The sequence below is a fragment of the Gymnoscopelus microlampas genome (assembly GCF_963454915.1).
Source record: "Gymnoscopelus microlampas genome assembly, chromosome: 1".
NCBI classification, from domain to species: Eukaryota; Metazoa; Chordata; class Actinopteri; order Myctophiformes; family Myctophidae; genus Gymnoscopelus; species Gymnoscopelus microlampas.
The window spans coordinates 50683855-50705167 of NC_139962.1; positions in this window are offsets into that span (position 1 = coordinate 50683855).

The window sequence follows — 21313 nt, forward strand, 5'->3', positions numbered from 1 at the left end:
TTCGTCACCAGCATTTTTTCGTCACCAGCATTTTTCGTCATTTTTCGTCACCAGCATTTTTTCGTCACCAGCATTTTTTTCGTCACCAGCATTTTTCGTCATTTTTCGTCACCAGCATTTTTTCGTCACCAGCATTTTTCGTCATTTTTCGTCACCAGCATTTTTTGTCATTTTTCGTCACCGGCATTTTTTCGTCACCAGCATTTTTTTCGTCACCAGCATCTTTCGTCATTTTTCGTCACCAGCATTTTTTCGTCACCAGCATTTTTTGTCATTTTTCGTAACCAGCATTTTTTTCGTCACCAGCATTTTTTGTCATTTTTCGTCACCAGCATTTTTCGTCATTTTTCGTCACCAGCACTTTTTCGTCACCAGCATTTTTTCGTCACTAGCATTTTTTTCCTCACCAGCATTTTTTGTCATTTTTCGTCACCAGCATTTTTCGTCACCAGCATTTTTCGTCATTTTTCGTCACCATTATTTTTTCGTCACCAGCATCTTTCGTCATTTTTCGTCACCAGCATTTTTTCGTCACCAGCATTTTTTCGTCACCAGCATTTTTTTGTCATTTTTCGTCACCAGCATTTTTTCGTCACCAGCATTTTTTGTCATTGTTCGTCACCAGCATTTTTCGTCATTTTTCGTAACCAGCATTTTTTCGTCACCAGCATTTTTTTCGTCACCAGCATTTTTCGTCATTTTTCGTCACCAGCATTTTTCGTCATTTTTCGTCACCATTATTTTTCGTCATTTTGCATTTTTCGTCATTTTTCGTCACCAGCATTTTTTCGTCATTTTTCGTCACCAGCATTTTTCGTCACCAGCATTTTTTCGTCACCAGCATTTTTTCGTCACTAGCATTTTTTTCGTCACCAGCATTTTTCGTCATTTTTCCTCACCAGCATTTTTCGTCACCAGCATTTTTTCGTCATTTTTCCTCACCAGCATTTTTCGTCACCAGCATTTTTTCGTCACCAGCATTTTTTCGTCACTAGCATTTTTTCCGTCACCAGCATTTTTCGTAATTTTTCGTCACCAGCATTTTTCGTCATTTTTCGTAACCAGCATTTTTTCGTCACCAGCATTCTTTTCGTCACCAGCATTTTTCGTCATTTTTCGTCACCAGCATTTTTTCGTCATTTTTCGTCACCAGCATTTTTTTCGTCACCAGCATCTTTCGTCATTTTTCGTCACCGTCATTTTTCGTCTTTTTTCGTCACCAGCATTTTTTCGTCATTTTTCGTCACCAGCATTTTTCGTCACCAGCATTTTTTCGTCACCAGCATTTTTTCGTCACTAGCATTTTTTTCGTCACCAGCATTTTTCGTCATTTTTCCTCACCAGCATTTTTCGTCACCAGCATTTTTTCGTCATTTTTCCTCACCAGCATTTTTCGTCACCAGCATTTTTTCGTCACCAGCATTTTTCGTCACCAGCATTTTTTCGTCACCAGCATTTTTTCGTCACTAGCATTTTTTCCGTCACCAGCATTTTTCGTAATTTTTCGTCACCAGCATTTTTCGTCATTTTTCGTAACCAGCATTTTTTCGTCACCAGCATTCTTTTCGTCACCAGCATTTTTCGTCATTTTTCGTCACCAGCATTTTTTCGTCATTTTTCGTCACCAGCATTTTTTTCGTCACCAGCATCTTTCGTCATTTTTCGTCACCGTCATTTTTCGTCTTTTTTCGTCACCAGCATTTTTCGTCATTTTTCGTAACCAGCATTTTTCGTCATTTTTCGTCACCAGCATTTTACGTCATTTTTCGTCACCAGCATATTTCGTCATTTTTCGTCTTTTTTCGTCACCAGCATTTTTTGTCATTTTTCGTCACCAGCATTTTTTCGTAATTTTTCGTCACCAGCATTTTTCGTCACCAGCATTTTTTCGTCACCAGCATTTTTTCGTCACTAGCATTTTTTTCGTCACCAGCATTTTTCGTCATTTTTCGTCACCAGCATTTTTCGTCATTTTTCGTCACCAGCATTTTTTCGTCACCAGCATTTTTTCGTCACCAGCATTTTTTCGTCACTAGCATTTTTTTCGTCACCAGCATTTTTCGTCATTTGTCGTCACCAGCATTTTTCGTCATTTTTCGTCACCAGCATTTTTCGTCATTTTTCGTCACCAGCATTTTTCGTCATTTTTCGTCTTTTTTCGTCACCAGCATTTTTCGTCATTTTTCGTCACCAGCATTTTTCATCATTTTTCGTCACCAGCATTTTTTCGTCACCAGCATTTTTTTCGTCACCAGCATTTTTTGTCATTTTTGGTAACCAGCATTTTTTCGTCATTTTTCGTCACCAGCATTTTTCGTAACCAGCATTTTTTCGTCACCAGCATTTTTTTCGTCACCAGCATTTTTCGTCATTTTTCGTCACCATTATTTTTTCGTCATTTTTCGTCACCAGCATTTTTCGTCACCAGCATTTTTTCGTCACCAGCATTTTTTCGTCACTAGCATTTTTTTGTCACCAGCATTTTTCGTCATTTTTCGTCACCAGCATTTTTCGTCACCAGCATTTTTTCGTCACCAGCATTTTTTCGTCATTTTTCGTCACCAGCATTTTTCGTCACCAGCATTTTTTCGTCACCAGCATTCTTTCGTCACTAGCATTTTTTTCGTCACCAGCATTTTTCGTCATTTTTCGTCACCAGCATTTTTCGTCTTTTTTTGTCACCAGCATTTTTCGTCATTTTTCGTAACCAGCATTTTTCGTCATTTTTCGTCACCAGCATTTTACGTCATTTTTCGTCACCAGCATTTTTTCGTAATTTTTCGTCACCAGCATTTTTCGTCACCAGCATTTTTTCGTCACCAGCATTTTTTCGTCACTAGCATTTTTTCGTCACCAGCATTTTTCGTCATTTTTCGTCACCAGCATTTTTTCGTCACCAGCATTTTTTTCGTCACCAGCATTTTTCGTCATTTTTCGTCACCAGCATTTTTTCGTCACCAGCATTTTTCGTCATTTTTCGTCACCAGCATTTTTCCGTCACCAGCATTTTTTCGTCACCAGCATTTTTTATCTTTTTTCGTCACCAGCATTTTTTGTCATTTTTTCGTCAACAGCATTTTTCGTCATTTTTCGTCACCAGCATTTTTCGTCATTTTTCGTCACCAGCATTTTTCCGTCACCAGCATTTTTCGTCATTTTTCGTCACCAGCATTTTTCCGTCACCAGCATTTTTTCGTCACCAGCATTTTTTCGTCACTAGCATTTTTTTCGTCACCAGCATTTTTCGTCATTTTTCGTAACCAGCATTTTTTCGTCACCAGCATTCTTTTCGTCACCAGCATTTTTCGTCATTTTTCGTCACCAGCATTTTTCGTCATTTTTCGTCACCAGCATTTTTCGTAATTTTTCGTCACCAGCATTTTTTCGTCACCAGTATTTTTCGTCATTTTTCGTCACCAGCATTTTTTCGTCACCAGCATTTTTTTCGTCACCAGCATTTTTCGTCATTTTTCGTCACCAGCATTTTTTCGTCACCAGCATTTTTCGTCATTTTTCGTCACCAGCATTTTTCCGTCACCAGCATTTTTTCGTCACCAGCATTTTTTATCTTTTTTCGTCACCAGCATTTTTTGTCATTTTTTCGTCACCAGCATTTTTCGTCATTTTTCGTCACCAGCATTTTTCGTCATTTTTCGTCACCAGCATTTTTTCGTCACCAGCATTTTTCGTCATTTTTCGTCACCAGCATTTTTCCGTCACCAGCATTTTTTCGTCACCAGCATTTTTTATCTTTTTTCGTCACCAGCATTTTTTGTCATTTTTTCGTCACCAGCATTTTTCGTCATTTTTCGTCACCAGCATTTTTCCGTCACCAGCATTTTTTCGTCACCAGCATTTTTTCGTCACTAGCATTTTTTTCGTTACCAGCATTTTTCGTCATTTTTAGTCACCAGCATTTTTCGTCACCAGCATTTTTTCGTCACCAGCATTTTTTCGTCACTAGCATTTTTTTCGTCACCAGCATTTTTCGTCATTTTTCATCACCAGCATTTTTCGTCATTTTTCGTCACCAGCATTTTTTCGTCACCAGCATTTTTTCGTCACTAGCATTTTTTTCGTCACCAGCATTTTTCGTCATTTTTCGCCACCAGCATTTTTCGTCATTTTTCGTCACCTGCATTTTTCGTCATTTTTCGTCACCAGCATTTTTCGTCATTTTTCGTCATTTTTCGTCACCAGCATTTTTTGTCATTTTTCGTCACCAGCATTTTTTCGTCACCGGCATTTTTTCGTCACCAGCATTTTACGTCATTTTTCGTCACCAGCATTTTTTCGTCACCAGTATTTTTCGTCATTTTTCGTAACCAGCATTTTTTTCGTCACCAGCATTTTTCGTCATTTTTCGTCACCAGCATTTTTTCGTCACCAGCATTTTTCGTCATTTTTCGTCACCAGCATTTTTTAGTCACCAGCATTTTTCGTCATTTTTCGTCACCAGCATTTTTTCGTCACCGGCATTTTTTCGTCACCAGCATTTTTTGTCATTTTTCGTCACCAGCATTTTTTCGTCACCAGCATTTTTCGTCATTTTTCGTCACCAGCATTTTTCGTTATTTTTCGTAACCAGCATTTTTTCGTCACCAGTATTTTTCGTCATTTTTCCTCACCAGCATTTTTCGTCATTTTTCGTAACCAGCATTTTTTCGTCACCAGCATTTTTTTCGTCACCAGCATTTTTCGTCATTTTTCGTCACCAGCATTTTTTCGTCATTTTTTGTCACCAGCATTTTTTCGTCACCAGCATTTTTTCGTCACCAGCATTTTTTATCTTTTTTCGTCACCAGCATTTTTTGTCATTTTTTCGTCACCAGCATTTTTCGTCATTTTTCGTCACCAGCATTTTTCGTCATTTTTCGTCACCAGCATTTTTTCGTCACCAGCATTTTTCGTCATTTTTCGTCACCAGCATTTTTCCGTCACCAGCATTTTTTCGTCACCAGCATTTTTTATCTTTTTTCGTCACCAGCATTTTTTGTCATTTTTTCGTCACCAGCATTTTTCGTCATTTTTCGTCACCAGCATTTTTCCGTCACCAGCATTTTTTCGTCACCAGCATTTTTTCGTCACTAGCATTTTTTTCGTTACCAGCATTTTTCGTCATTTTTAGTCACCAGCATTTTTCGTCACCAGCATTTTTTCGTCACCAGCATTTTTTCGTCACTAGCATTTTTTTCGTCACCAGCATTTTTCGTCATTTTTCATCACCAGCATTTTTCGTCATTTTTCGTCACCAGCATTTTTTCGTCACCAGCATTTTTTCGTCACTAGCATTTTTTTCGTCACCAGCATTTTTCGTCATTTTTCGCCACCAGCATTTTTCGTCATTTTTCGTCACCTGCATTTTTCGTCATTTTTCGTCACCAGCATTTTTCGTCATTTTTCGTCATTTTTCGTCACCAGCATTTTTTGTCATTTTTCGTCACCAGCATTTTTTCGTCACCGGCATTTTTTCGTCACCAGCATTTTACGTCATTTTTCGTCACCAGCATTTTTTCGTCACCAGTATTTTTCGTCATTTTTCGTAACCAGCATTTTTTTCGTCACCAGCATTTTTCGTCATTTTTCGTCACCAGCATTTTTTCGTCACCAGCATTTTTCGTCATTTTTCGTCACCAGCATTTTTTAGTCACCAGCATTTTTCGTCATTTTTCGTCACCAGCATTTTTTCGTCACCGGCATTTTTTCGTCACCAGCATTTTTTGTCATTTTTCGTCACCAGCATTTTTTCGTCACCAGCATTTTTCGTCATTTTTCGTCACCAGCATTTTTCGTTATTTTTCGTAACCAGCATTTTTTCGTCACCAGTATTTTTCGTCATTTTTCCTCACCAGCATTTTTCGTCATTTTTCGTAACCAGCATTTTTTCGTCACCAGCATTTTTTTCGTCACCAGCATTTTTCGTCATTTTTCGTCACCAGCATTTTTTCGTCATTTTTTGTCACCAGCATTTTTTGTAACCAGCATTTTTTCGTCACCAGCATTTTTTTCGTCACCAGCATTTTTCGTCATTTTTCGTCACCAGCATTTTTTCGTCATTTTTCGTCACCAGCATTTTTCGTCACCAGCATTTTTTCGTCACCAGCATTTTTTCGTCACTAGCATTTTTTTTCGTCACCAGCATTTTTCGTCATTTTTCCTCACCAGCATTTTTCGTCACCAGCATTTTTTCGTCACCAGCATTTTTTCGTCACTAGCATTTTTTTCGTCACCAGCATTTTTCGTCATTTTTCCTCACCAGCATTTTTCGTCATTTTTCGTAACCAGCATTTTTTCGTCACCAGCATTTTTTTCGTCACCAGCATTTTTCGTCATTTTTCGTCACCAGCATTTTTTCGTCATTTTTTGTCACCAGCATTTTTTGTAACCAGCATTTTTTCGTCACCAGCATTTTTTTCATCACCAGCATTTTTCGTCATTTTTCGTCACCAGCATTTTTTCGTCATTTTTCGTCACCAGCATTTTTCGTCACCAGCATTTTTTCGTCAGCAGCATTTTTTCGTCACCAGCATTTTTTCGTCACTAGCATTTTTTTCGTCACCAGCATTTTTCGTCATTTTTCGTCACCAGCATTTTTCGTCATTTTTCGTCACCAGCATTTTTTCGTCACCAGCATTTTTCGTCATTTTTCGTCACCAGCATTTTTTCGTCACCAGCATTTTTTTCGTCACCAGCATTTTTCGTCATTTTTCGTCACCAGCATTTTTTCGTCACCAGCATTTTTCGTCATTTTTCGTCACCAGCATTTTTTGTCATTTTTCGTCACCGGCATTTTTTCGTCACCAGCATTTTTTTCGTCACCAGCATCTTTCGTCATTTTTCGTCACCAGCATTTTTTCGTCACCAGCATTTTTTGTCATTTTTCGTAACCAGCATTTTTTTCGTCACCAGCATTTTTTGTCATTTTTCGTCACCAGCATTTTTCGTCATTTTTCGTCACCAGCACTTTTTCGTCACCAGCATTTTTTCGTCACTAGCATTTTTTTCCTCACCAGCATTTTTTGTCATTTTTCGTCACCAGCATTTTTCGTCATTTTTCGTAACCAGCATTTTTTCGTCACCAGCATTTTTTTCGTCACCAGCATTTTTCGTCATTTTTCGTCACCAGCATTTTTTCGTCACCAGCATTTTTCGTCATTTTTCGTCACCAGCATTTTTTGTCATTTTTCGTCACCAGCATTTTTTCGTCACCAGCATTTTTCGTCATTTTTCGTAACCAGCATTTTTTCGTCACCAGCATTTTTTTCGTCACCAGCATTTTTCGTCATTTTTCGTCACCAGCATTTTTTCGTCATTTTTTGTCACCAGCATTTTTTGTAACCAGCATTTTTTCGTCACCAGCATTTTTTTCGTCACCAGCATTTTTCGTCATTTTTCGTCACCAGCATTTTTTCGTCATTTTTCGTCACCAGCATTTTTCGTCACCAGCATTTTTTCGTCACCAGCATTTTTTCGTCACTAGCATTTTTTTTCGTCACCAGCATTTTTCGTCATTTTTCCTCACCAGCATTTTTCGTCACCAGCATTTTTTCGTCACCAGCATTTTTTCGTCACTAGCATTTTTTTCGTCACCAGCATTTTTCGTCATTTTTCCTCACCAGCATTTTTCGTCATTTTTCGTAACCAGCATTTTTTCGTCACCAGCATTTTTTTCGTCACCAGCATTTTTCGTCATTTTTCGTCACCAGCATTTTTCGTCATTTTTCGTCACCATTATTTTTCGTCATTTTTCGTCACCAGCATTTTTCGTCATTTTTCGTCACCAGCACTTTTTCGTCACCAGCATTTTTTCGTCACTAGCATTTTTTTCCTCACCAGCATTTTTTGTCATTTTTCGTCACCAGCATTTTTCGTCACCAGCATTTTTCGTCATTTTTCGTCACCATTATTTTTTCGTCACCAGCATCTTTCGTCATTTTTCGTCACCAGCATTTTTTCGTCACCAGCATTTTTTCGTCACCAGCATTTTTTTGTCATTTTTCGTCACCAGCATTTTTTCGTCACCAGCATTTTTTGTCATTGTTCGTCACCAGCATTTTTCGTCATTTTTCGTAACCAGCATTTTTTCGTCACCAGCATTTTTTTCGTCACCAGCATTTTTCGTCATTTTTCGTCACCAGCATTTTTCGTCATTTTTCGTCACCATTATTTTTCGTCATTTTGCATTTTTCGTCATTTTTCGTCACCAGCATTTTTTCGTCATTTTTCGTCACCAGCATTTTTCGTCACCAGCATTTTTTCGTCACCAGCATTTTTTCGTCACTAGCATTTTTTTCGTCACCAGCATTTTTCGTCATTTTTCCTCACCAGCATTTTTCGTCACCAGCATTTTTTCGTCATTTTTCCTCACCAGCATTTTTCGTCACCAGCATTTTTTCGTCACCAGCATTTTTTCGTCACTAGCATTTTTTCCGTCACCAGCATTTTTCGTAATTTTTCGTCACCAGCATTTTTCGTCATTTTTCGTAACCAGCATTTTTTCGTCACCAGCATTCTTTTCGTCACCAGCATTTTTCGTCATTTTTCGTCACCAGCATTTTTTCGTCATTTTTCGTCACCAGCATTTTTTTCGTCACCAGCATCTTTCGTCATTTTTCGTCACCGTCATTTTTCGTCTTTTTTCGTCACCAGCATTTTTTCGTCATTTTTCGTCACCAGCATTTTTCGTCACCAGCATTTTTTCGTCACCAGCATTTTTTCGTCACTAGCATTTTTTTCGTCACCAGCATTTTTCGTCATTTTTCCTCACCAGCATTTTTCGTCACCAGCATTTTTTCGTCATTTTTCCTCACCAGCATTTTTCGTCACCAGCATTTTTTCGTCACCAGCATTTTTCGTCACCAGCATTTTTTCGTCACCAGCATTTTTTCGTCACTAGCATTTTTTCCGTCACCAGCATTTTTCGTAATTTTTCGTCACCAGCATTTTTCGTCATTTTTCGTAACCAGCATTTTTTCGTCACCAGCATTCTTTTCGTCACCAGCATTTTTCGTCATTTTTCGTCACCAGCATTTTTTCGTCATTTTTCGTCACCAGCATTTTTTTCGTCACCAGCATCTTTCGTCATTTTTCGTCACCGTCATTTTTCGTCTTTTTTCGTCACCAGCATTTTTCGTCATTTTTCGTAACCAGCATTTTTCGTCATTTTTCGTCACCAGCATTTTACGTCATTTTTCGTCACCAGCATATTTCGTCATTTTTCGTCTTTTTTCGTCACCAGCATTTTTTGTCATTTTTCGTCACCAGCATTTTTTCGTAATTTTTCGTCACCAGCATTTTTCGTCACCAGCATTTTTTCGTCACCAGCATTTTTTCGTCACTAGCATTTTTTTCGTCACCAGCATTTTTCGTCATTTTTCGTCACCAGCATTTTTCGTCATTTTTCGTCACCAGCATTTTTTCGTCACCAGCATTTTTTCGTCACCAGCATTTTTTCGTCACTAGCATTTTTTTCGTCACCAGCATTTTTCGTCATTTGTCGTCACCAGCATTTTTCGTCATTTTTCGTCACCAGCATTTTTCGTCATTTTTCGTCACCAGCATTTTTCGTCATTTTTCGTCTTTTTTCGTCACCAGCATTTTTCGTCATTTTTCGTCACCAGCATTTTTCATCATTTTTCGTCACCAGCATTTTTTCGTCACCAGCATTTTTTTCGTCACCAGCATTTTTTGTCATTTTTGGTAACCAGCATTTTTTCGTCATTTTTCGTCACCAGCATTTTTCGTAACCAGCATTTTTTCGTCACCAGCATTTTTTTCGTCACCAGCATTTTTCGTCATTTTTCGTCACCATTATTTTTTCGTCATTTTTCGTCACCAGCATTTTTCGTCACCAGCATTTTTTCGTCACCAGCATTTTTTCGTCACTAGCATTTTTTTGTCACCAGCATTTTTCGTCATTTTTCGTCACCAGCATTTTTCGTCACCAGCATTTTTTCGTCACCAGCATTTTTTCGTCATTTTTCGTCACCAGCATTTTTCGTCACCAGCATTTTTTCGTCACCAGCATTCTTTCGTCACTAGCATTTTTTTCGTCACCAGCATTTTTCGTCATTTTTCGTCACCAGCATTTTTCGTCTTTTTTTGTCACCAGCATTTTTCGTCATTTTTCGTAACCAGCATTTTTCGTCATTTTTCGTCACCAGCATTTTACGTCATTTTTCGTCACCAGCATTTTTTCGTAATTTTTCGTCACCAGCATTTTTCGTCACCAGCATTTTTTCGTCACCAGCATTTTTTCGTCACTAGCATTTTTTCGTCACCAGCATTTTTCGTCATTTTTCGTCACCAGCATTTTTTCGTCACCAGCATTTTTTTCGTCACCAGCATTTTTCGTCATTTTTCGTCACCAGCATTTTTTCGTCACCAGCATTTTTCGTCATTTTTCGTCACCAGCATTTTTCCGTCACCAGCATTTTTTCGTCACCAGCATTTTTTATCTTTTTTCGTCACCAGCATTTTTTGTCATTTTTTCGTCAACAGCATTTTTCGTCATTTTTCGTCACCAGCATTTTTCGTCATTTTTCGTCACCAGCATTTTTCCGTCACCAGCATTTTTCGTCATTTTTCGTCACCAGCATTTTTCCGTCACCAGCATTTTTTCGTCACCAGCATTTTTTCGTCACTAGCATTTTTTTCGTCACCAGCATTTTTCGTCATTTTTCGTAACCAGCATTTTTTCGTCACCAGCATTCTTTTCGTCACCAGCATTTTTCGTCATTTTTCGTCACCAGCATTTTTCGTCATTTTTCGTCACCAGCATTTTTCGTAATTTTTCGTCACCAGCATTTTTTCGTCACCAGTATTTTTCGTCATTTTTCGTCACCAGCATTTTTTCGTCACCAGCATTTTTTTCGTCACCAGCATTTTTCGTCATTTTTCGTCACCAGCATTTTTTCGTCACCAGCATTTTTCGTCATTTTTCGTCACCAGCATTTTTCCGTCACCAGCATTTTTTCGTCACCAGCATTTTTTATCTTTTTTCGTCACCAGCATTTTTTGTCATTTTTTCGTCACCAGCATTTTTCGTCATTTTTCGTCACCAGCATTTTTCGTCATTTTTCGTCACCAGCATTTTTTCGTCACCAGCATTTTTCGTCATTTTTCGTCACCAGCATTTTTCCGTCACCAGCATTTTTTCGTCACCAGCATTTTTTATCTTTTTTCGTCACCAGCATTTTTTGTCATTTTTTCGTCACCAGCATTTTTCGTCATTTTTCGTCACCAGCATTTTTCCGTCACCAGCATTTTTTCGTCACCAGCATTTTTTCGTCACTAGCATTTTTTTCGTTACCAGCATTTTTCGTCATTTTTAGTCACCAGCATTTTTCGTCACCAGCATTTTTTCGTCACCAGCATTTTTTCGTCACTAGCATTTTTTTCGTCACCAGCATTTTTCGTCATTTTTCATCACCAGCATTTTTCGTCATTTTTCGTCACCAGCATTTTTTCGTCACCAGCATTTTTTCGTCACTAGCATTTTTTTCGTCACCAGCATTTTTCGTCATTTTTCGCCACCAGCATTTTTCGTCATTTTTCGTCACCTGCATTTTTCGTCATTTTTCGTCACCAGCATTTTTCGTCATTTTTCGTCATTTTTCGTCACCAGCATTTTTTGTCATTTTTCGTCACCAGCATTTTTTCGTCACCGGCATTTTTTCGTCACCAGCATTTTACGTCATTTTTCGTCACCAGCATTTTTTCGTCACCAGTATTTTTCGTCATTTTTCGTAACCAGCATTTTTTTCGTCACCAGCATTTTTCGTCATTTTTCGTCACCAGCATTTTTTCGTCACCAGCATTTTTCGTCATTTTTCGTCACCAGCATTTTTTAGTCACCAGCATTTTTCGTCATTTTTCGTCACCAGCATTTTTTCGTCACCGGCATTTTTTCGTCACCAGCATTTTTTGTCATTTTTCGTCACCAGCATTTTTTCGTCACCAGCATTTTTCGTCATTTTTCGTCACCAGCATTTTTCGTTATTTTTCGTAACCAGCATTTTTTCGTCACCAGTATTTTTCGTCATTTTTCCTCACCAGCATTTTTCGTCATTTTTCGTAACCAGCATTTTTTCGTCACCAGCATTTTTTTCGTCACCAGCATTTTTCGTCATTTTTCGTCACCAGCATTTTTTCGTCATTTTTTGTCACCAGCATTTTTTCGTCACCAGCATTTTTTCGTCACCAGCATTTTTTATCTTTTTTCGTCACCAGCATTTTTTGTCATTTTTTCGTCACCAGCATTTTTCGTCATTTTTCGTCACCAGCATTTTTCGTCATTTTTCGTCACCAGCATTTTTTCGTCACCAGCATTTTTCGTCATTTTTCGTCACCAGCATTTTTCCGTCACCAGCATTTTTTCGTCACCAGCATTTTTTATCTTTTTTCGTCACCAGCATTTTTTGTCATTTTTTCGTCACCAGCATTTTTCGTCATTTTTCGTCACCAGCATTTTTCCGTCACCAGCATTTTTTCGTCACCAGCATTTTTTCGTCACTAGCATTTTTTTCGTTACCAGCATTTTTCGTCATTTTTAGTCACCAGCATTTTTCGTCACCAGCATTTTTTCGTCACCAGCATTTTTTCGTCACTAGCATTTTTTTCGTCACCAGCATTTTTCGTCATTTTTCATCACCAGCATTTTTCGTCATTTTTCGTCACCAGCATTTTTTCGTCACCAGCATTTTTTCGTCACTAGCATTTTTTTCGTCACCAGCATTTTTCGTCATTTTTCGCCACCAGCATTTTTCGTCATTTTTCGTCACCTGCATTTTTCGTCATTTTTCGTCACCAGCATTTTTCGTCATTTTTCGTCATTTTTCGTCACCAGCATTTTTTGTCATTTTTCGTCACCAGCATTTTTTCGTCACCGGCATTTTTTCGTCACCAGCATTTTACGTCATTTTTCGTCACCAGCATTTTTTCGTCACCAGTATTTTTCGTCATTTTTCGTAACCAGCATTTTTTTCGTCACCAGCATTTTTCGTCATTTTTCGTCACCAGCATTTTTTCGTCACCAGCATTTTTCGTCATTTTTCGTCACCAGCATTTTTTAGTCACCAGCATTTTTCGTCATTTTTCGTCACCAGCATTTTTTCGTCACCGGCATTTTTTCGTCACCAGCATTTTTTGTCATTTTTCGTCACCAGCATTTTTTCGTCACCAGCATTTTTCGTCATTTTTCGTCACCAGCATTTTTCGTTATTTTTCGTAACCAGCATTTTTTCGTCACCAGTATTTTTCGTCATTTTTCCTCACCAGCATTTTTCGTCATTTTTCGTAACCAGCATTTTTTCGTCACCAGCATTTTTTTCGTCACCAGCATTTTTCGTCATTTTTCGTCACCAGCATTTTTTCGTCATTTTTTGTCACCAGCATTTTTTGTAACCAGCATTTTTTCGTCACCAGCATTTTTTTCGTCACCAGCATTTTTCGTCATTTTTCGTCACCAGCATTTTTTCGTCATTTTTCGTCACCAGCATTTTTCGTCACCAGCATTTTTTCGTCACCAGCATTTTTTCGTCACTAGCATTTTTTTTCGTCACCAGCATTTTTCGTCATTTTTCCTCACCAGCATTTTTCGTCACCAGCATTTTTTCGTCACCAGCATTTTTTCGTCACTAGCATTTTTTTCGTCACCAGCATTTTTCGTCATTTTTCCTCACCAGCATTTTTCGTCATTTTTCGTAACCAGCATTTTTTCGTCACCAGCATTTTTTTCGTCACCAGCATTTTTCGTCATTTTTCGTCACCAGCATTTTTTCGTCATTTTTTGTCACCAGCATTTTTTGTAACCAGCATTTTTTCGTCACCAGCATTTTTTTCATCACCAGCATTTTTCGTCATTTTTCGTCACCAGCATTTTTTCGTCATTTTTCGTCACCAGCATTTTTCGTCACCAGCATTTTTTCGTCAGCAGCATTTTTTCGTCACCAGCATTTTTTCGTCACTAGCATTTTTTTCGTCACCAGCATTTTTCGTCATTTTTCGTCACCAGCATTTTTCGTCATTTTTCGTCACCAGCATTTTTTCGTCACCAGCATTTTTCGTCATTTTTCGTCACCAGCATTTTTTCGTCACCAGCATTTTTTTCGTCACCAGCATTTTTCGTCATTTTTCGTCACCAGCATTTTTTCGTCACCAGCATTTTTCGTCATTTTTCGTCACCAGCATTTTTTGTCATTTTTCGTCACCGGCATTTTTTCGTCACCAGCATTTTTTTCGTCACCAGCATCTTTCGTCATTTTTCGTCACCAGCATTTTTTCGTCACCAGCATTTTTTGTCATTTTTCGTAACCAGCATTTTTTTCGTCACCAGCATTTTTTGTCATTTTTCGTCACCAGCATTTTTCGTCATTTTTCGTCACCAGCACTTTTTCGTCACCAGCATTTTTTCGTCACTAGCATTTTTTTCCTCACCAGCATTTTTTGTCATTTTTCGTCACCAGCATTTTTCGTCATTTTTCGTAACCAGCATTTTTTCGTCACCAGCATTTTTTTCGTCACCAGCATTTTTCGTCATTTTTCGTCACCAGCATTTTTTCGTCACCAGCATTTTTCGTCATTTTTCGTCACCAGCATTTTTTGTCATTTTTCGTCACCAGCATTTTTTCGTCACCAGCATTTTTCGTCATTTTTCGTAACCAGCATTTTTTCGTCACCAGCATTTTTTTCGTCACCAGCATTTTTCGTCATTTTTCGTCACCAGCATTTTTTCGTCATTTTTTGTCACCAGCATTTTTTGTAACCAGCATTTTTTCGTCACCAGCATTTTTTTCGTCACCAGCATTTTTCGTCATTTTTCGTCACCAGCATTTTTTCGTCATTTTTCGTCACCAGCATTTTTCGTCACCAGCATTTTTTCGTCACCAGCATTTTTTCGTCACTAGCATTTTTTTTCGTCACCAGCATTTTTCGTCATTTTTCCTCACCAGCATTTTTCGTCACCAGCATTTTTTCGTCACCAGCATTTTTTCGTCACTAGCATTTTTTTCGTCACCAGCATTTTTCGTCATTTTTCCTCACCAGCATTTTTCGTCATTTTTCGTAACCAGCATTTTTTCGTCACCAGCATTTTTTTCGTCACCAGCATTTTTCGTCATTTTTCGTCACCAGCATTTTTTCGTCATTTTTTGTCACCAGCATTTTTTGTAACCAGCATTTTTTCGTCACCAGCATTTTTTTCATCACCAGCATTTTTCGTCATTTTTCGTCACCAGCATTTTTTCGTCATTTTTCGTCACCAGCATTTTTCGTCACCAGCATTTTTTCGTCACCAGCATTTTTTCGTCACCAGCATTTTTTCGTCACTAGCATTTTTTTCGTCACCAGCATTTTTCGTCATTTTTCGTCACCAGCATTTTTCGTCATTTTTCGTCACCAGCATTTTTTCGTCACCAGCATTTTTCGTCATTTTTCGTCACCAGCATTTTTTCGTCACCAGCATTTTTTTCGTCACCAGCATTTTTCGTCATTTTTCGTCACCAGCATTTTTTCGTCACCAGCATTTTTCGTCATTTTTCGTCACCAGCATTTTTTGTCATTTTTCGTCACCGGCATTTTTTCGTCACCAGCATTTTTTTCGTCACCAGCATCTTTCGTCATTTTTCGTCACCAGCATTTTTTCGTCACCAGCATTTTTTGTCATTTTTCGTAACCAGCATTTTTTTCGTCACCAGCATTTTTTGTCATTTTTCGTCACCAGCATTTTTCGTCATTTTTCGTCACCAGCACTTTTTCGTCACCAGCATTTTTTCGTCACTAGCATTTTTTTCCTCACCAGCATTTTTTGTCATTTTTCGTCACCAGCATTTTTCGTCATTTTTCGTAACCAGCATTTTTTCGTCACCAGCATTTTTTTCGTCACCAGCATTTTTCGTCATTTTTCGTCACCAGCATTTTTTCGTCACCAGCATTTTTCGTCATTTTTCGTCACCAGCATTTTTTGTCATTTTTCGTCACCAGCATTTTTTCGTCACCAGCATTTTTCGTCATTTTTCGTAACCAGCATTTTTTCGTCACCAGAATTTTTTTTGTCACCAGCATTTTTCGTCATTTTTCGTCACCAGCATTTTTTCGTCACTAGCATTTTTTTCGTCACCAGCATTTTTCGTCATTTTGTGTCACCAGAATTTTTCGTCATTTTTCGTCATCCGGCATTTTTCGTCATTTTTCGTCACCAGCATTTTTCGTCATTTTTCGTCACCAGCATTTTTTCGTCACCAGCATTTTTCGTCATTTTTCGTCACCAGCATTTTTTCGTCACCAGCATTTTTTCGTCATTTTTCGTCACCAGCATTTTTCGTCATTTTTCGTCACCAGCACTTTTCGTCATTTTTCGTCTTTTTTCGTCACCAGCATTTTTCGTCATTTTTCGTCACCAGCATTTTTCGTCATTTTTCGTCACCAGCATTTTTCGTCATTTTTCGTCACCAGCATTTTTTCGTCACCAGCATTTTTTTCGTGACCAGCATTTTTCGTCATTTTTCGTAACCAGCATTTTTTCGCCTGAAACGTGCTCCTAACAGGTTTTTGGGGGATCAATTTTTTTTTCTGTTTTCGTCACTCGTCACTTTTCGTCACTACCAAAACGGAAAAAAAAATGCACAAAAAAATCACTACCAATCAGCTTTAAATTGCCTGAAACGTGCTCCTAACAGTTTTTTTTGGGGGGCATTTTTTTCGTCACCAGCATTTTTCGTCATTTTTCGTCACCAGCATTTTTTCGTCACCAGCATTTTTTTCGTCACCAGCATTTTTCGTCATTTTTTGTCACCAGCATTTTTCGTCATTTTTCGTCATCCGTCATTTTTCGTCATTTTTCGTCACCAGCATTTTTCGTCATTTTTCGTCACCAGCATTTTTTCGTCACCAGCATTTTTCGTCATTTTTCGTCACCAGAATTTTTTCGTCACCAGCATTTTTCGTCATTTTTGGTCACCAGCATTTTTCGTCATTTTTCGTCACCAGCATTTTTCGTCATTTTTCGTCTTTTTTCGTCACCAGCATTTTTCGTCATTTTTCGTCACCAGCATTTTTCGTCATTTTTCGTCACCAGCATTTTTTCGTCACCAGCATTTTTCGTCATTTTTCGTCACCGGCATTTTTTCGTCACCAGCATTTTTTTCGTCACCAGCATTTTTCGTCATTTTTCGTAACCAGCATTTTTTCGCCTGAAACGTGCTCCTAACAGGTTTTTGGGGGATCAATTTTTTTTCTGTTTTCGTCACTCGTCACTTTTCGTCACTACCGAAACGGAAGAAAAAATGCACGAAAAAATCACTACCAATCAGCTTTACATTGCCTGAAACGTGCTCCTAACAGGTTTTTGGGGGAACAATTTTTTTTCTGTTTTCGTCACTCGTCACTTTTCGTCACTACCGAAACGGGAAAAAAAAATTCACAAAAAAATCACTACCAATCAGCTTTAAATTGCCTGAAACGTGCTCCTAACACGTTTTTGGGGGAACATTTTTTTTTCTGTTTTCGTCACTACCGAAACGGAAAAAAAAAATCACAAAAAAATCACTACCAATCAGCTTCAAATTGCCTGAAACGTGCTCCTAACAGGTTTTTGGGGGAACAATTTTTTTTCTGTTTTCGTCACTCGTCACTTTTCGTCACTACCGAAACGGGGAAAAAAATCACAAAAAAATCACTACCAATCAGCTTTAAATTGCCTGAAACGTGCTCCTAACAGGTTTTTGGGGTAACAATTTTTTTTCTGTTTTCGTCACTCGTCACTTTTCGTCACTACCGAAACGGAAAAAAAAAATCACAAAAAAATCACTACCAATCAGCTTCAAATTGCCTGAAACGTGCTCCTAACAGGTTTTTGGGGGAACAATTTTTTTTCTGTTTTCGTCACTACCGAAACGGGGAAAAAAATCACAAAAAAATCACTACCAATCAGCTTTAAATTGCCTGAAACGTGCTCCTAACAGGTTTTTGGGGTAACAATTTTTTTTCTGTTTTCGTCACTCGTCACTTTTCGTCACTACCGAAACGGAAAAAAAAAATCACAAAAAAATCACTACCAATCAGCTTCAAATTGCCTGAAACGTGCTCCTAACAGGTTTTTGGGGGAACAATTTTTTTTCTGTTTTCGTCACTCGTCACTTTTCGTCACTACCGAAACGGGAAAAAAAATTCACAAAAAAATCACTACCAATCAGCTTTAAATTGCCTGAAACGTGCTCCTAACAGGTTTTTGGGGGAACGTTTTTTTTTCTGTTTTCGTCACTCGTCACTAGTCGTCAATACCGAAACAGAAAAAAAAGAATTCACAAAAAAATCACTACCAATCAGCTTTAAATTGCCTGAAACGTGCTCCTAACAGGTTTTTGGGGGAACATTTTTGTTTCTGTTTTCGTCACTCGTCACTTTTCGTCACTACCGAAACGGAAAAAAAAAATCACTACCAATCAGCTTTAAATTGCCTGAAACGTGCTCCTAACAGGTTTTTGGGGGAACCATTTTTTTTCTGTTTTCGTCACTCGTCACTAGTCGTCACTACCGAAACGGAAAAAAACTATTCACAAAAAAATCACTACCAATCAGCTTTAAATTGCCTGAAACGTGCTCCTAACAGGTTTTTGGGGGAACAATTTGTTTTCTGTTTTCGTCACTCGTCACTTTTCGTCACTACCGAAACGGGAAAAAAATTCACAAAAAAATCACTACCAATCAGCTTTAAATTGCCTAAAACGTGCTCCTAACAGGTTTTTGGGGGAACAATTTTTTTTCTGTTTTCGTCACTCGTCGAAAAAATCACTAAGTGTGGAGGCCAAAATCGTCCCCCCAAAAACCTGTTAGGAGTACGTTTCAGGCAATTTAGAGTTGATTGGTAGTACTTTTTAGTGGAGTAATTTTTGTTTTCACCATTGTGTCACTACCGAAACGTTTTTGTGTCACTACCGAAACGAAAGTTAAATCCGCAAAAATCACTAGGTGTGGAGGCCAAAATGGTCCCCCCAAAAACCTGTTAGGAGTACGTTTCCGGCAATTTAGAGTTGATTGGTAGTACTTTGTAGTGGAGTAAAAAAAAATTCACCATTGTGTCACTAACGAAACGTTTTTATGTCACTACCGAAACAAAAGTTAAATCCGAAAAAATCACTAAGTGTGGAGGCCAAAATCGTCCCCCCAAAAACCTGTTAGGAGTACGTTTCAGGCAATTTAGAGTTGATTGGTAGTACTTTGTAGTGGAGTAAATTTTTTTCACCATTTTGTCACTACCGAAACGTTTTTGTGTCACTACCGAAACGAAAGTTAAATCCAAAAAAATCACTAAGTGTGGAGGCCAAAATCGTCCCCCCAAAAACCTGTTAGGAGTACTTTTCAGAAAATTTAGAGTTGATTGCTAGTACTTTGTAGTGGAGTAAAACATTTTTTCACCATTTTGTCACTACCGAAACTTGTTTTGTGCCAAAATTGTCCCCCCAAAAACCTGTTAGGAGTACGTTTCCGGCAATTTAGAGTTGATTGGTAGTACTTTGTAGTGCAGTATTTTTTTTTTCACCATTGTGTCACTACCGAAAATGTTTGTCACTACCGAAACGAAAGTTAAATCCAAAAAAAGCACTAAGTGTGGAGGCCAAAATCGTCCCCCCAAAAACCTGTTAGGAGTATGTTTCAGGCAATTTAGAGTTGATTGGTAGTACTTTGTAGTGGAGTAATTTTTTTTTTCACCATTGTGTCACTACCGAAACGTTTTTGTGTCACTACCGAAACGAAAGTTAAATCCGAAAAAATCACTAAGTGTAGAGGCCAAAATCGTCCCCCCAAAACTTTGTAGCGGAGTAATCTTTTTTTTCACCATTGTGTCACTACCGAAACGTTTTTATGTCACTACCGAAACGAAAGTTAAATTCGAAAAATCCCTAAGTGTGGAGGCCAAAATCGTCCCCCCAAAACTTTGTAGTGGAGTAATTTTTTTTTTCACCATTGTGTCACTACCGAAACGTTTTTGTGTTACTACCGAAACGAAAGTTAAATCCGAAAAAATCACTAAGTGTCAGAGCATGTGAGCGGAGCGGAGCGGGTGAAAATGCCGCTCCGCGCTCCAGGGGGCTGAAATGCCGCTCGCTATTCGCTCATGTTAAACCCCCCCGCGCTCCGCTCCCCGTCGCTCCTCGCTCACGTTGATTTGCGCAAATCTCGCTCCACGCTCCGCTCAAACCGGGTCGCTCAACAGTAAAAAAAAGAAAAGAAAAAGAAAGTAGAAATTCTAATGACATCTCGTGCGCTGTGCACTGCGGATGTCTGTGTGTCTCTGAGTCCGTGCGACCGGGCATGCTCAAACATTCGGTGCGCGGCCCCCGCGAGGGCGGCCTGGAGCGGGAGGCGGTCCTCGCTCTGAGTAGCGCTCCAACCTTTTTATAACCAGCTCCGCGCTCACGTCAAAATCGCGTCGCTCCGCTCGCGCTCCGCTCCGCTCACATGCTCTGCTAAGTGTGGAGGCCAAAATCGTCCCCCCAAAAACCTGTTAGGAGTACGTTTCAGGCAATTTAGAGTTGTTTGGTAGGGACTTTTTTTTTGGTCCCTAACATTCATCGAGCTCTGGACTTAGTAATTTTTTTCCCGTTTCGGTAGTGACACAGTGGTGTCACTACCGAAACGAAAAAAAAAAACGTTTCAGGCAATTTAGAGTTGATTGGTAGTACCATTTGTAGTGACTTTTTTTGGTCCCTAACATTCATCGAGCTCTGGTCATCTTCTACTAGTGGAGCTGCTAAGAGAAAAATCGTTCACTTTGTGATGCAAGCATGAAATTTGGTACATTTACTCTTCAAACCCCACTCTTTTCAAAAATACCGCTGGCCACGCAAAATTCCAAAATGGCGGCCCACAAATCCAAGATGTCTGTCCAAAAGTTAGGTTTTTCCTTTATAACTCGAAATGTATTGATTTTAAGCACCATAAATGTATTAAAGTTGAATATAAATGTGGGCATTGCGGATATTTTGGTACTAAGTACATGTCTGTATCTATTACGGTTCTTGAGATACAGCATATAGGTACTTTTACAGACTCAGGAGAGTAAGAAATGTGTAACATTGATTGTTAATAAGTGAATATGGTGATATTTGGTGTTATTTTCATAACCTGTTATTTTCAGTAGGGTTATAACATACAATTCTAAATCCAAGATGGCGTCCAAGATGGCTGCCGTTAACTTGAAGTAATCATATCTTAGCAACTATGATACTTTTTTTTGGCGTGCATATGTTTTTTGGTCTATGAATCCAATGGGGCCATTGCAGTACAGAATTTAGACGTTGATAAAAGTGGATAT